Source organism: Dasypus novemcinctus, chromosome 7, assembly GCF_030445035.2.
Source record: "Dasypus novemcinctus isolate mDasNov1 chromosome 7, mDasNov1.1.hap2, whole genome shotgun sequence".
NCBI classification, from domain to species: domain Eukaryota; kingdom Metazoa; phylum Chordata; class Mammalia; order Cingulata; family Dasypodidae; genus Dasypus; species Dasypus novemcinctus.
Window position 1 is genome coordinate 111,658,357 of NC_080679.1, and position 12,475 is coordinate 111,670,831.

Sequence of the window (12,475 nt, forward strand, 5' to 3'; positions counted from 1 at the left end):
ATTTTGTCTGCTTACTTGCTTATTGACTGTCAGGGTCATAACCAAATATACATGAACAAAAAACAGAGTACATTACTATTCTCAGATGGAGCTTTTCTCAACCCGAGTTCTGCAAGAATTAAACCTTACAGAAACAACTTCAGGGTCTATTTTCTCAGTTCTCCCAAGGATGGGCCATAGTATCACTCCAGGTCAGGGGATCTTAACCAGGAGTCCGTGAGCGTGAACTGAAATTCTGGTGGGGATGTGTTCGTGCAGGTGTGATATATTTATTAATAATACACAGTATAGTGTAGACTTAGTAAGGGGTCCATGGAACAAAAAAGGTTAAGAAAGCCTGCTCGAGGTACACAAGAAATGAGTTAATTACATGCCTTGGATGTCTTAGAGCAATAGGGTTTGACAGTCACTGGAACCCTCGTTGAGAAGGGCTGTTTCCATGTATCCCCAATGGCTGATACATAATAGATGTTAATCAAATATTTTTGGAAAGAATGAACATTTACAAAACCAAAGGAATAATGCTCCAGAGAGTACACGCTAAATATCAATTTCATCCCACCCTTTCAATGTTCCTATTAAGCTTTAAAATTCTAACTCAGGGTAAAGAAGCCTGGTGCAGATAATTTTTCTTCAACCAGGGGCTGCTCGTTTTATTCAAGGCCAAAAATGCAGAATACCGATAGTTGAAAAGTCGAGGAATGAATAAACCAAGGTTGGCAGCAACTATGTAAAAGTAACAGGAGGTGGAAGGCAGGTAGAATTTGGATATGCAGGGGAAAGAACAAAGTTATTCTAGGCCAGGGAATAGCAAGAGCAAAGGCAGTTATCACCCTGAGCTTAGAGCATATTCCACTAGTTAGGGTATACATGGCAAACATTTTTATTTTGATACAGATGTAAATATTTTTAAATGTAATTAGGACAGCAAGTTGAGACTTTAAATTTTTACTATTTATAACAACAATAAATATAGTCTTATTTAGATTTTTAAAAGGGAGTTGTTTAAAAATGTATACGTAAATAAAAATGAACATATGGCAAATATGACAAAAACTTTAAAAATTTTACAAGAGTGACAAAAATTTAGAAACAAACAAAGTCACGGTCCTGTGAATGAGCATAATATGTTATGAGAGAAGCCACCACACTTCTGAATGAACTAAAGCTCTAGCTTGAATAGCAGTTCACAATTAAGGTCAGATAGGTGTGATGAATCTCATCAGTTCTGAGTATTTAATTTACACTACTAAAATTCTTAACTGCAAAACCCTCAATTTCTACTATGATAAATATGCCACATTTTTCAACCTAATTATTCTCCAAACAAAAATAAAATTTTAAAAATTCTAAATATACATCTTAAATATTGACTGACCTTAGTGTAGCCTGATAATTTACCTGACTATAAGGAAGTAAAACCCTGTATTTTTCAAACCAGAAAAATTGTGGTTTGTGTAGAATTACACAAGAGCAAAATATAAATACCTACTCAAAAAAGGCATTTAATCAAAAAGTTAAAACAGCAGCTTCCAATTCTCACCTCTTTCTCTCCTTAGATTAACCTACCAACAGCCAAACAAGTCAGGCTAAGAGATGATTTTTTAAAATGGCACTTATTGAACACTTAACCACGTGGCAGGCACTATTCTAAGGACTTTACCTGCACTAACTTACTAATTATCACAATCATCTTCTGAGGTATATTAGTATCCCCATGTTATAGCTGTTAAAAATACTGAGGACTTAAAAGGTTAAATAACTTGTCCATGCCAGAACTGTGTTGGTGTGTGGCTGGGCAGAGGTTTAGACCTTGGCAATCTGGCTAGAGTCTGAGCTCTTAACCGCTAGGCAACATTTCTATCAAGAATGGTGGAATGAAGATTCGAAATATTCCACCATTACCATTAAGGGAGAAGAGTGATCATTTTCCAAGGTATGAACCTTATTACTAAGTTTCCAGTCCAAGAAACAATGAGAAGGATATTATAGACAAGTGGGCAATTAGGCCCAGGCTTCTTCAAATATAGACAAAGATTCTAAAACCTCAAGAGGATGGCTCAATGACACAGTCCACAGTTATGGAAGAGAGAGAAGCCAAAAGTTGAGATATGCAAGATGAGCCGTATTTCTATTGGACCCTGGGATTGCTTTGAGGCAGAAAACCCCACCATCCCTTTCTCTTTATGTGAGAACCAATAAACAAATAATAGACTCAAGAGGAGTTAGGAGAAAGGGTTAACACAAGGGGGACAAAAGGGGAAAGGCTAAAACTTGAACCCTGGATCCCAGAGTTAAATGGATGTCATCTGGTAAAAGCAAGCAAGAATTTATGAGAGAGAAAGTGTGTGCTTGGAAGGGGTGGAAAGCTGCCATTGGAGCGGAGGTAGTGCGTGGTGTGGAGAGCTGAGAACTCATCCTAAAATGCACTAACAGGTATGACAGTTTCAACTGCACGTTTTTCGAATGAGGAGGTATGGATGTGAACTCAAGTGAGGTTAGGGGGTGCAGTTTTTCCGCTTGGGGCAGTCTTCAGAATAGGAAAAGAGACAAGGTATAAGGGACTGGTGGTGGAACAGGTATAAAGAAAGAGGGAGAATGGCAGGAGGAACAGGATCGAGGCCTTTGGAGGAAGATATGGGGGATCCTTTGGAAAAAAGATAAGGGGATAATGGGAAATCGAGGTGTGTGCGAGCGCGGGATGGGGGGGCATCCTCAGAGGAGGCAGAGCCGCGAGAAGGGTGGAGGATGGGGCTGGGGTGCTGGGAGCGGGCCCTGAGAAGGCCGAGGGCACGCTGCGGGAGGGGGGCCTGGGACCAGGAGAGGAGGGGCCACGGGGTGGGGGGGAAGGCGGCCTGGAGCAGCAGACCGGGGGGAGGGGGAGGGGGCAAGCGGCGTGGACCTCGCGGGAGAAGGGGCACCTACCCGGACGTGCAGGGCGGCGGCGGGCAGTCCTGGCGGCGGCTCCTCTGAGGCTGAGGCGGCGGCCCCGGGAGCCCGAGGCTGCGGCGACGGAGGTGATGGCGGCGAGTCCCTGTGGCAGCCTCCTCCGCCGAACCGCATCCCTCCTTCCCTCCCGGCTCACCCTTCTTCCCTATCTCTCGCTCCTAAACTTCTTCCCCGGGATAAACAAACCCGCCGCCAGGGGCGGCTGCCTTAGCCGCTCCCGCCCCCACGCAGCCCCCCGCCCCCCCCCGGCCCGGGCCCGTCCGGGCTCCGGCTTCCGAGTTGCGACTCGGCCCCAGCCCGCGAGGGCGCGTGCGCGCGACGGCGGCCGCGGCGGCGGCGGCTCGCGAGGCTCTTCCTCCCTCCCTCGCGCGCCGGGCACTTCCGGGCATGCCCGCTCCGCCTCCGAGTTTTGGGAGTCGCCGTTGTCCCCCGCCCCTGCGCGCCCAGCTGGTTACCCTGTATCTCCCGCAGCGCTCGGGAAGGGCAGATGAGGGCTTTCCCGGGACTGCTCCCCGGTCCGGCTTAAAACTTTCCTGGCCTAAAAGCCCGCCGACGATGTACCTCCTAACTGGTCTAGTTCACGTAGGGTGCGAATGACTGCTACCGTTTTCTGCGCAAAATTTTCTTGGGGCTGCATCAGTCTGGAAAGCCAAAGTACAACTTTTACTGAGCCCTTGCTGCAAACCCAGAACTAACGAAATGCTTAAACAAAACAGCGTATACAGTCGCCAAAAAGAAATGAAGGGAACAGATCGGGTAAACAGGTTAAGTGCCGCAGGGGAGCGGTTTGCAGTTGGACGAGATGAGCCGCGTCTCAGGCCTGGGAAAGGAAGGGGCGACCGAGGATGCCTGGAAAACACAGAAGAACAGAAGTATCCCAGGACTGGACGTTGGTTAATAAAACCGTATCTAAGCAAGTGTCCGAAGAGATGAGGGGAATGCGTCATGGAGCTTAGATAAAGGGGTATGAAAGAACGGTTGTTTTCCAGGACTTGACCTAGCTAGACGGAGTGCTCCTTGAGCGACTAACGATTCAGGCTTTGCCACAGCAGACGAGTGTATCCTTCAAGGACCCCACCTCCATTTTACTTTGCACATTAACTTCTGAACCGATCACTTGCCTGGCTTCCCAAGAAAAAGTGGAGGAGGGACTACATTAATGAAGTATTTCCTGTGTGCCAGGCACTGTACTAAACTTAGGTGTGCTTTTTTGGTAATTCTCTCAACTTCTCAACCACTTCTTTGTAGAAATTACTTCCCATTTTACAAATTAAGAAACCAAGAAATATGTTAAGTAACTCATCGGTTTGAATACTCAAAAGGCAGATCCCCTTCACTTCAAATTAATACTAAATTGGTAATGGTATTTATGCTTTTAAAACACAAATTGTGTGCGGGGTTTTAATTGAATTCAGTCAAGTATTTATGCAAAGCAAAAAAACACCAAGGGTAAAAAACCGGAAGTGGGAGTATGTGGGCTGGGGACTGGTGGGGAGAGGAAATATTAGTGCAAACATTTTACCGCCTGTAAATACAAACAAAAAAGTTGATTATTTATTATACTCACTGCGGGTCTATGTTAATTTTATGATATTTGTCAGAAACAGTGAAAATTACATATAATTTTTGACCAGGCCTTTTAGCAATTTTAACACCTTAATATTATATCTTGATTTCTCTCCCATGAGTGAATAATTATTGAGCACCTACTAAGTGGAATATGTTTAAGGGAATCAAATGATAATAGGTCCTTGTTCTGGTGACACCTCACACTTGACTGGAAACTGGTCCAATTTCCACCTTGAAGATGCCAAATTGCTCCTCAGGTTAATTGCATAGAATTTTTCCCTAGGCTTGGTCTCCTTGCAATAAGTAGTAAGATATGCCATTTCTCTCTTCCCTGCAGTATTTGGTGATTTTATAAAGTAATGTAAATAGCAATAGTAAACATGGCTTGTAAATAATGCTGACAAAATTGATGATTTGGTAGAGTAAAATGAAGGCTTCATCACCAAAAGCTTGGTACTATATTACCAACCTCCTAAAGAATAGCATTTCTTTTTTTTTTTTTTTAATTTTATTTTTTTATTGACTTTGTAATAATATTACATTAAAAATATATATGTGAGGTCCCATTCAACCCCACCCCCCCACCCCACCTCTCCCCCCCCAGCAACACTCGTTCCCATCATCATGACACATCCATTGGATTTGGTAAGTACATCTTTGGGCACCTCTGCACCTCATAGTCAATGGTCCACATCATGGCCCATACTCTCCTCCATTCCATCCAGTGGGCCCTGTGAGGATTTACAATGTCCGGTGATTGCCTCTGAAGCACCATCCAGGGCAGCTCCATGTCCCAAAGATGCCTCCACCTCTCATCTCTTCCTGCCTTACCCCATACCCATCAGCCACCATGTCCACTTTTCCCAATCCAATGCCACCTCTTCTATGTGGACATTGGATTGGTTGTGTCCATTGCACCTCTATGTCAAGAGGAGGCTCAGATTCCACATGGATGCTGGATGCAATCCTCCCACTTTCAGTTGTAATCACTCTAGGCTCCATGGTGTGGTGGTTGTCCTTCTTCAACTCCGTCTTAGCTGAGTGTGGTAAGTCCAGTAAATCAGATTGTAGGTGATGGAGTCTGTTGAGGCTCAGGACCTGAGAATAGCATTTCTTGATTTGATTTTCTACTTACTGGATACCTATTGGAAAACTAGACTATTAGGCAAGGTGTTAGTTCCTTCCTTCCATAAATAAATCTTAAAAATAGAAAAAGAAGTGTGCTTACAACAGTCATGTCTCAGGCTTGCATTGTTTAAGACATTAACTATTAAGATCACCCAACTCCCTAGACATCAAGAAACTTTCTGGGAAGCAGATTTGTCTCAATGGATAGAGCATCCTCCTACCACATGGGAGCTCCAGGGTTCAAACCCAGGGCCTCCTGTCATGTGGTGAGCTGGCCCACAGGTAGTGCTGATGCACGCAAGGAGTGCCGTGCCATACAGGGGTGGTCCCTGCGTAGTGGAGTCCCACAAGCAAGGAGTGTGCCCCGAAAGGAGAGCTGCCCTGGGTGAAAAAAAGTGCAGCCTGCACAGGAGTGGCACTGCACACACAGAGAGCAGATGCAGCAAGGTGATGCCACAAAAAGAGACACAGATTCCTGGTGCTGCTGACAAGAATGCAAGCGGACACAGAAGAACACACAGTGAATGGACACAGAGAGCAGACAACTGGGGTGGGGAGAGGGGAGAGAAATAAATAAAATAAATAAAAAGAAAAAAAGAAACTTCCGATATTAATTTGGCTGCTCGTTGTTAGTTTTCAGTGGGAAATTGATTAGACTCTTCAATGTATGTGGCTGACTTGACAGTTCGATTTCTTGTTGTATTTAGTACATTGGTGATTAGTGAAGATCAGAGCAGCCATTTTCTGAGCTTGATGAGCACAGATGAACCAGGCTCTGGACCTCTTAGACCCAATCTTACAAGACTTTGCCTGAAGAGCCAACCAAGCGTTGAGCTTTGGTATTTTAGTGACTGCAGTAATTTATTCCTCATCCTAAATCAAACATCATGATGTTCCCATTTCATGGCTGTCTATATGCAATAGTCTCACCACAGCCTTACATGCCACCACCTGTTTGTATTACCATTTCCCAGTTCTAGTTTCCAAAACCTAAAGGGTACAGATATCCAGATCAGGGGAAACAACCACAAATCCATGAATTATAATGTTTTAGGTCAATAAGTAGTAATTTGTTAGTACACATGTTATATTTTATGAATTCTAAATATAGTAATGTACTCTTTTCACTGGCTGCCCCTGGCTGTTTTAACAATACCTTTTTAATCTGGTTCATCAAGCCCTTCTTACTGGTGCTCTGGTTTCCATATTTCTAATCATTAACCCCTCCAGTCTAAAACATTTTTCTAGAGAACCAAACTCAGACCTGATTTTCATAAGCTAATACTTGTGATCAGACATTTAAAATGACATTTAGCATTTGGAATTATTATGGAGAGAAAAGAACAATTTGCTAATTATTTTTCACCATTATAAATAATAGGCCTTTTATCTAGAAGAAGACACTAGATAAACTAGATAAAACACTAGATTTATAAGTTGTTATATACATAATTTCATTTTCTCTTCCCATGTCTCCATTTCTGTTTCTTCCTTTGGTTTCTCTTTTCACCTTCCTTGTGAATTCCTAGTTCTGTAGTACTTTCATATAACATGGATATTCACTTTTTAAGGATTTAAAGAACTTCAGACTCCAGCATTACATGTATAACCCTTGTATAGATATGCCTGTAACAAAAACATCCAGTATGTTTGATGTACTTAATCAGAAATCATTCCCAGAGAACTGAGGACAGGAGCCACCCAGAATTCTGAGAACAGGAGCATTTCTAAGTCCTTCATTGGCACTGTGCTTTCATATCCCCAGCCACATTATGTCAAATATTTTAAAATGTGCCCTTATTCCAAATTAAATATAAATTCATATATTTAAAACTGTAAGCCCTTTGGATAATCTTATCGGGTCAGGTCTACTGTAGAAGAGATCATTTTTCTTCTCTTACCATGTGAAGAGAAAGTTAGTATTCAGTTGCAGTTGACTAGTTGATGTAGTTACATTTTGTAACCATTCAATTAAATATTAATTTTAAGCTGGTCTGAACATTTTTAAGGCTATCCCCCGATTCTGTATAGATAGTGCTCAATGAGTTGTTAATAGTACTGCTTTCACCTGAGGAATATATCAACTTGGAAAAATCTAGGTCAACTGGTAGATAAGTCCTTTTTGGTAAAGCAATTGAAGAAAAACAACAAAAATGATTTCTTCTGCAAGAGTATCGAAAGTCCCTAAGGTATCCATCTTGGCATCCTCAAGGACTCTTACCCAAAGTCACTTACAGTTGCTGGAAGTCTTTTACTGGGCCAGGGTCCTTGAGGTCGCTGCTGCCATGATCTGTTCGCTGATTACCTATCTCTTCTTTAGCTTGGCCAGCTAAACTCTTCTTTGCTAGTGCCCTGGCCCTGCTCCTTCTCTGCTGTCAAGTAGCCTGAGAAGTCGAGGTTGACTCTGGACCCTGAAGATCATCCCAGGCGAAGCCTAATGCTCTCCACTCAGCTCTTCCGCCAGAGGTCACCAGCCTCTGCAGCAGCCCCAAATGGCTCTAGAGTTACAGCCTGTCAGGCTCCTCTGAGGTCTCTTTTATCTCTGCTCAGTCATCACAATGTCTCCAGGTTCAGGGTCTATGGCCCCCTCCCAGGGAGACACACCCTTCATCCTATCAGGGAAATTTAAACATCTGCCCCTGCAACAACCAGTAGGTAATTTCATCTGAAACTTTCTCCCCTGCAAACTGGGGCCACTTCACTCCATTCCCCAGTTAATCTGACTTAAGAAATGGCAGCTCCATCGCCTATTCCTCTGGGCACGTAAGAGGCCCTGCCTCGATGGTAATCTAAAATCACCTCCTGTTTCAATCAGACTAAGGCACTCCTGCTCCCAGGAAAAGGTCTGTGGAATTAGGCCCTGTTCCCAGACCAGCAATCTAGAAGTCCTTTCTCATTGGCTGAGTGTCTGCAGTGTTCCTGGGATTACCTCACAGCCAATCAGGCACCAGATGAACCCCAAGGCCTTGGAACCCTTGCACCTCAACATTCTTGACTGGCTGATTTTCCAGTGCTCTGGTGCCTCAGAAGGACTGAATGCCTCCTCGATCCTCACTTCTCCTCTGCCTCCTCCCTGCTTTAGAAACTAAGCCCTGCTGTCCAGCATTTGCCAATTCTGCATTCATATTCTTGAACAACAGAGTGGCCACCTGCCTCCAGATGGTTCTCTCTGCTATTCAGAGCCCATTGCTGCCAGCCAGCTTGCGTGATTGGAAGCCTGGTATGGCCATTTCCAAAATTAGAAACCAGACTACAACATCTCCAGGGACCCTGTGCCCACACTCCCAGCGCCCGGTCAAGCCCAGCCTCTGCAACTTTGCCAGACCTTCTCCCTAGCCCTTTTTCTCTTCCCATACCCCGGCCCCCCCACACCCCCATTTCTTGCATTGGTGATTTGGACATTAGCCTTCTACTCTTTGCCTGCCCAGCCTTATCATGTTTTTAACACGCTCTTGACCTTTCCTTCATGAACTATATCAGGTGGGAAAAAAGCCAATTCTTAAACCCTGGATATTCTTAGTTTTAGAGGCCTCATTCCATATCATATCACAATGGAAAATGTAGCCATATCCCCCACATGAAAAAATAAATGTTTTGTTATGGAAAATTAAAGAGATTGATATAATTTTCCTTATAAAATATTAATTGCATTTTGCAGTTTTCTTTGTGTTTTATAGTCAATACATTTTCTTTTCCAGCTCTCAAATAACTTTGTAAAACCTGGAATAGCTGACAGGCCCTGGGTGCTGTGCCTTTAGTGAGAACATAAGCTCTAAATGATTTAAAACATAATGGCTCTAGGAGGGAGGGAGTTAAACATTTCTACATTTCTCTATGACTCGGTTTCAAACCCCCCACCTCCATCATCTCTTAAATCTCTCTCTTCCCCAGTTTTTAATAACTGGACTTCTGCCCCATCCCCTGCTTCAGTCATTCACATCTTGCCAGGACTGTCTAGAGACTACCCTTATTCCCAATGCCAGAGGCCTCCTTGGATTTCAGAACATCCCCAGTCCTTGGATTCTGTTTCACAGCATTCCTGCACATTTGAGGACCCTGAGAAACCACCAGCTTGATGCCCCCATCCAGGGGATGGCTGCCCTGGACTATGGCATTTGTTTGCTTGGCCCTGTAGATAATGATGCTATTTGCCTCAGACTGGACACTCAAGCCTGCAGCTGCATCCAACTGTCTTGGCAGCCACCCTACATCAAAAGACAGATCTGGTACTACATCTGGATGCCTCAGTCTTACCCTGTCTTCTGGGACTGATCAATAAAGCCCACTTGTGTCTGAGGCAGTAGAACTACCAGAAATCACACTTTAATTTTTCCTATGTAAGCAGCAGCTCACCTTTCACTGTGTGAGTTTGGAATATCTCCTTCTCTAAAGGATGTTTGTCATGTTTCAGTTACATATAGGATTGCTGCCATACTTCTTTGAAGATTTTTCTTATTGCTCATTATACAGATTAAGAACATGTACAAGAAAACCAAAAAAATCTCTGGAGTTACCACAGATGACATATCTTTTAAATATTAACCATTATTTGGTTGGAATAGCCATTAGCAGTTTGGTTTTTAATTTTCAAAATGTCTTGTCTTGATACTAGTGATTCTGAAATTTCAACTTATTTCTCATGCATGTAGTGAGCCAGTTGAGAGCGCCTGCACCAATAGATTATTTCCTTGTTAGTATCCTTTCTGAATTTTTTTTTCTGGAAAGAAAATTAAGCTAGCCTTTAAAGAATCTTGTTCTGCTCTCATCTACAATTTTGAGAGGAAAAGTGATGAATATTTTTATTTTCCTCTCATCAAGCAAGGATTTGCTTCTATTCTGAATGTGGAGCCTAATGTGTGCAAAAAGGTATGACAAAATTCAAATCTTTCTTTTTGAATACCTCTTAGAGCTGTTGATCTTTTTAAAAATGTTTTCCTGTTTTTCATTTCTCACACTTGTAATCACTTAACTATTAAAAGGTCTGGATATTTATTAAAAATGTTCTTGTGCCTTATTTGTCAAATTCTTTCTTCTGAGGTGAGTTTTTTTATTGTACTTATTTATTTGGTCCTGGATAGATTTAAGACATCTCCTTGCCTTGAAAGAAAATATTATTTAGATCCTGGAATATTCACTTACTGCCTTAAACTAATTTGTGGCAGTCTTCCATTGGCATAATGTCCATCACACGTGTGATGGTCCTGAGCCTGTATGCCTTTGAATCCATTCCTTGTCCTTCTCTGCTCTGTATCTCAGCTGGCCCCTGCGGGCTGTGTTTCCCAAGCTACCTGTCAGCTGGCTTCTTGCTGGGTTTGGCCAACAGGAAATATTGGCAGGAGATTAGAGGGTGGGAAGAAGGGGAAAGCCAGAGCGTCTTTCCCCCTTTCTTTCTGCCCTGAGCACTGTCCCTGGCAGCAACTGTGTTCCATCACAGCTCCAGCTCCCACTGGACAGGCCCATCATGGAGTCCATCCTGAGTGTGGGTAATACTGCCTTCTCCCTGCTGCCATCTTAGAGCATAATGACTGCCCGTGGCTACTAACCCCTGGATTCTTTTCAGCTTTCTTGTCACCCCTACAACCAATTCCTTATATCAGATTGCCTCTCCTTGAAGTAAGCAGTGTAGTTTCTGGTTTTCTGACTGAACCATGTGTGATGTAGCACCTTTATCCATTTATGTTTTCATAAAAGTCTTTCTTTGCAGGGGAGGGAATGATTTTCACAGGGATTTGAATCTTCCTATATATAGTGTCACTGGTAGTAAAACAAGGAGAAAGATAACTTCCTCATTTGCTATGAGGAACAAATGAGATAAAACATGAAAGGATTTTGTAAATTGTAAAACACTAAGCAAATATAGGCGGTTTTTTTTTTTAAGGTGGTTATTTTATTTTATTTATTTTTAAAGATTTATTTTTTATTTATTTCTCGCCCCTTTCCTGCCTCCCCTCCCCACCCCGACTGTTGTGTGCTTTCTGTGTCCATTTGCTGTGTGTGTTTTTCTGTGTCCTCTTGTATTCTTGTCAGTGGCACCCGGAATCCGTGTCTCATTTTGTTGCGTCATCTTGCTGCATCAACTCTCCGTGTGTGTGGCGCCATTCCTGGGCAGGCTGCACTTTCTTTCGCGCTTGGCGGCTCTCCTTATGGGGCGCACTCCTTGTGCGTGGGGATCCCCTATGTGGGGGACACCCCTGCATGGCACGGCACTCCTTGCACGCACCAGCACTGTGCATGGGCCAGCTCCACACGGGTCAGGAGGCCCTGGGTTTGAACCTTGGACCTCCCATGTGGTAGGTGGATGCCCTATCTGTTGGGCCAAATCCGCTTCCCAAGGTGGTTATTTTAAAAGAATAAATATGACAAAAGTAGTTCTTTTTTCTTAGAATAAATCCAATTTTAAGAATTAGCAGCAAGGGTATTTCTCAACTGGAATTTATACACCATCACACAACCTTCATCTAATACAAGGTTTCTCAATGTCAGTATTTTGGAATGGAATATTTTTCATTGTAGAGGTCTGTTCTGTACATCATAGGATATTTAGCAGCATCCCTGGCCTCCACCCACTAGATGCCAGTAGCACTTCCTCCCCAGTTATGACAATTATAAATGTCTCTAGACACTGGCAAATGTTCCCTGAGGCTAATAGGGCAAAAGTACTGAGAACCACTGATCTAATAAAACATGCTTAGAAAAATGTATTTCTATATATTTGACCCTAAACTCGGAATAAACTGTAATTCAAAATGTTTATAAGACCTAAAGATCTCAACAGGTTCATCTCTTTTCAAATAAAATTGATAAAATTAAAGCTTGTCTTCCCAAAGAT

General features: G+C 43.1%; 1 protein-coding gene and 1 long non-coding RNA gene across 5 annotated transcripts in view; one reads left to right on the forward strand and one right to left on the reverse strand.

The window, feature by feature from the left end:
* Nucleotides 1-7,943, reverse strand: part of SPOPL (speckle type BTB/POZ protein like) — an 83,307-nt gene extending 75,364 nt beyond the window's left edge. For 2 of the 4 annotated variants that reach the window (XR_011649283.1, XR_009186605.2), the window contains exon 1: nucleotides 2,926-3,196. The gene's annotated coding sequence lies outside the window, so the exon portion shown is untranslated. Of the gene's footprint in view, nucleotides 1-2,925; nucleotides 3,270-7,881 lie in introns of those variants that run through there. The other 2 variants (XM_058301028.2, XM_004478265.4) reach the window with 2 other exon arrangements.
* Nucleotides 2,181-12,475, forward strand: part of LOC139439325 (uncharacterized) — a 250,684-nt gene continuing 240,389 nt past the window's right edge. The window contains exon 1 of the long non-coding RNA XR_011649284.1: nucleotides 2,181-2,436. This is a non-coding gene — a long non-coding RNA (uncharacterized lncRNA). The remainder of the gene's footprint in view (nucleotides 2,437-12,475) is intronic.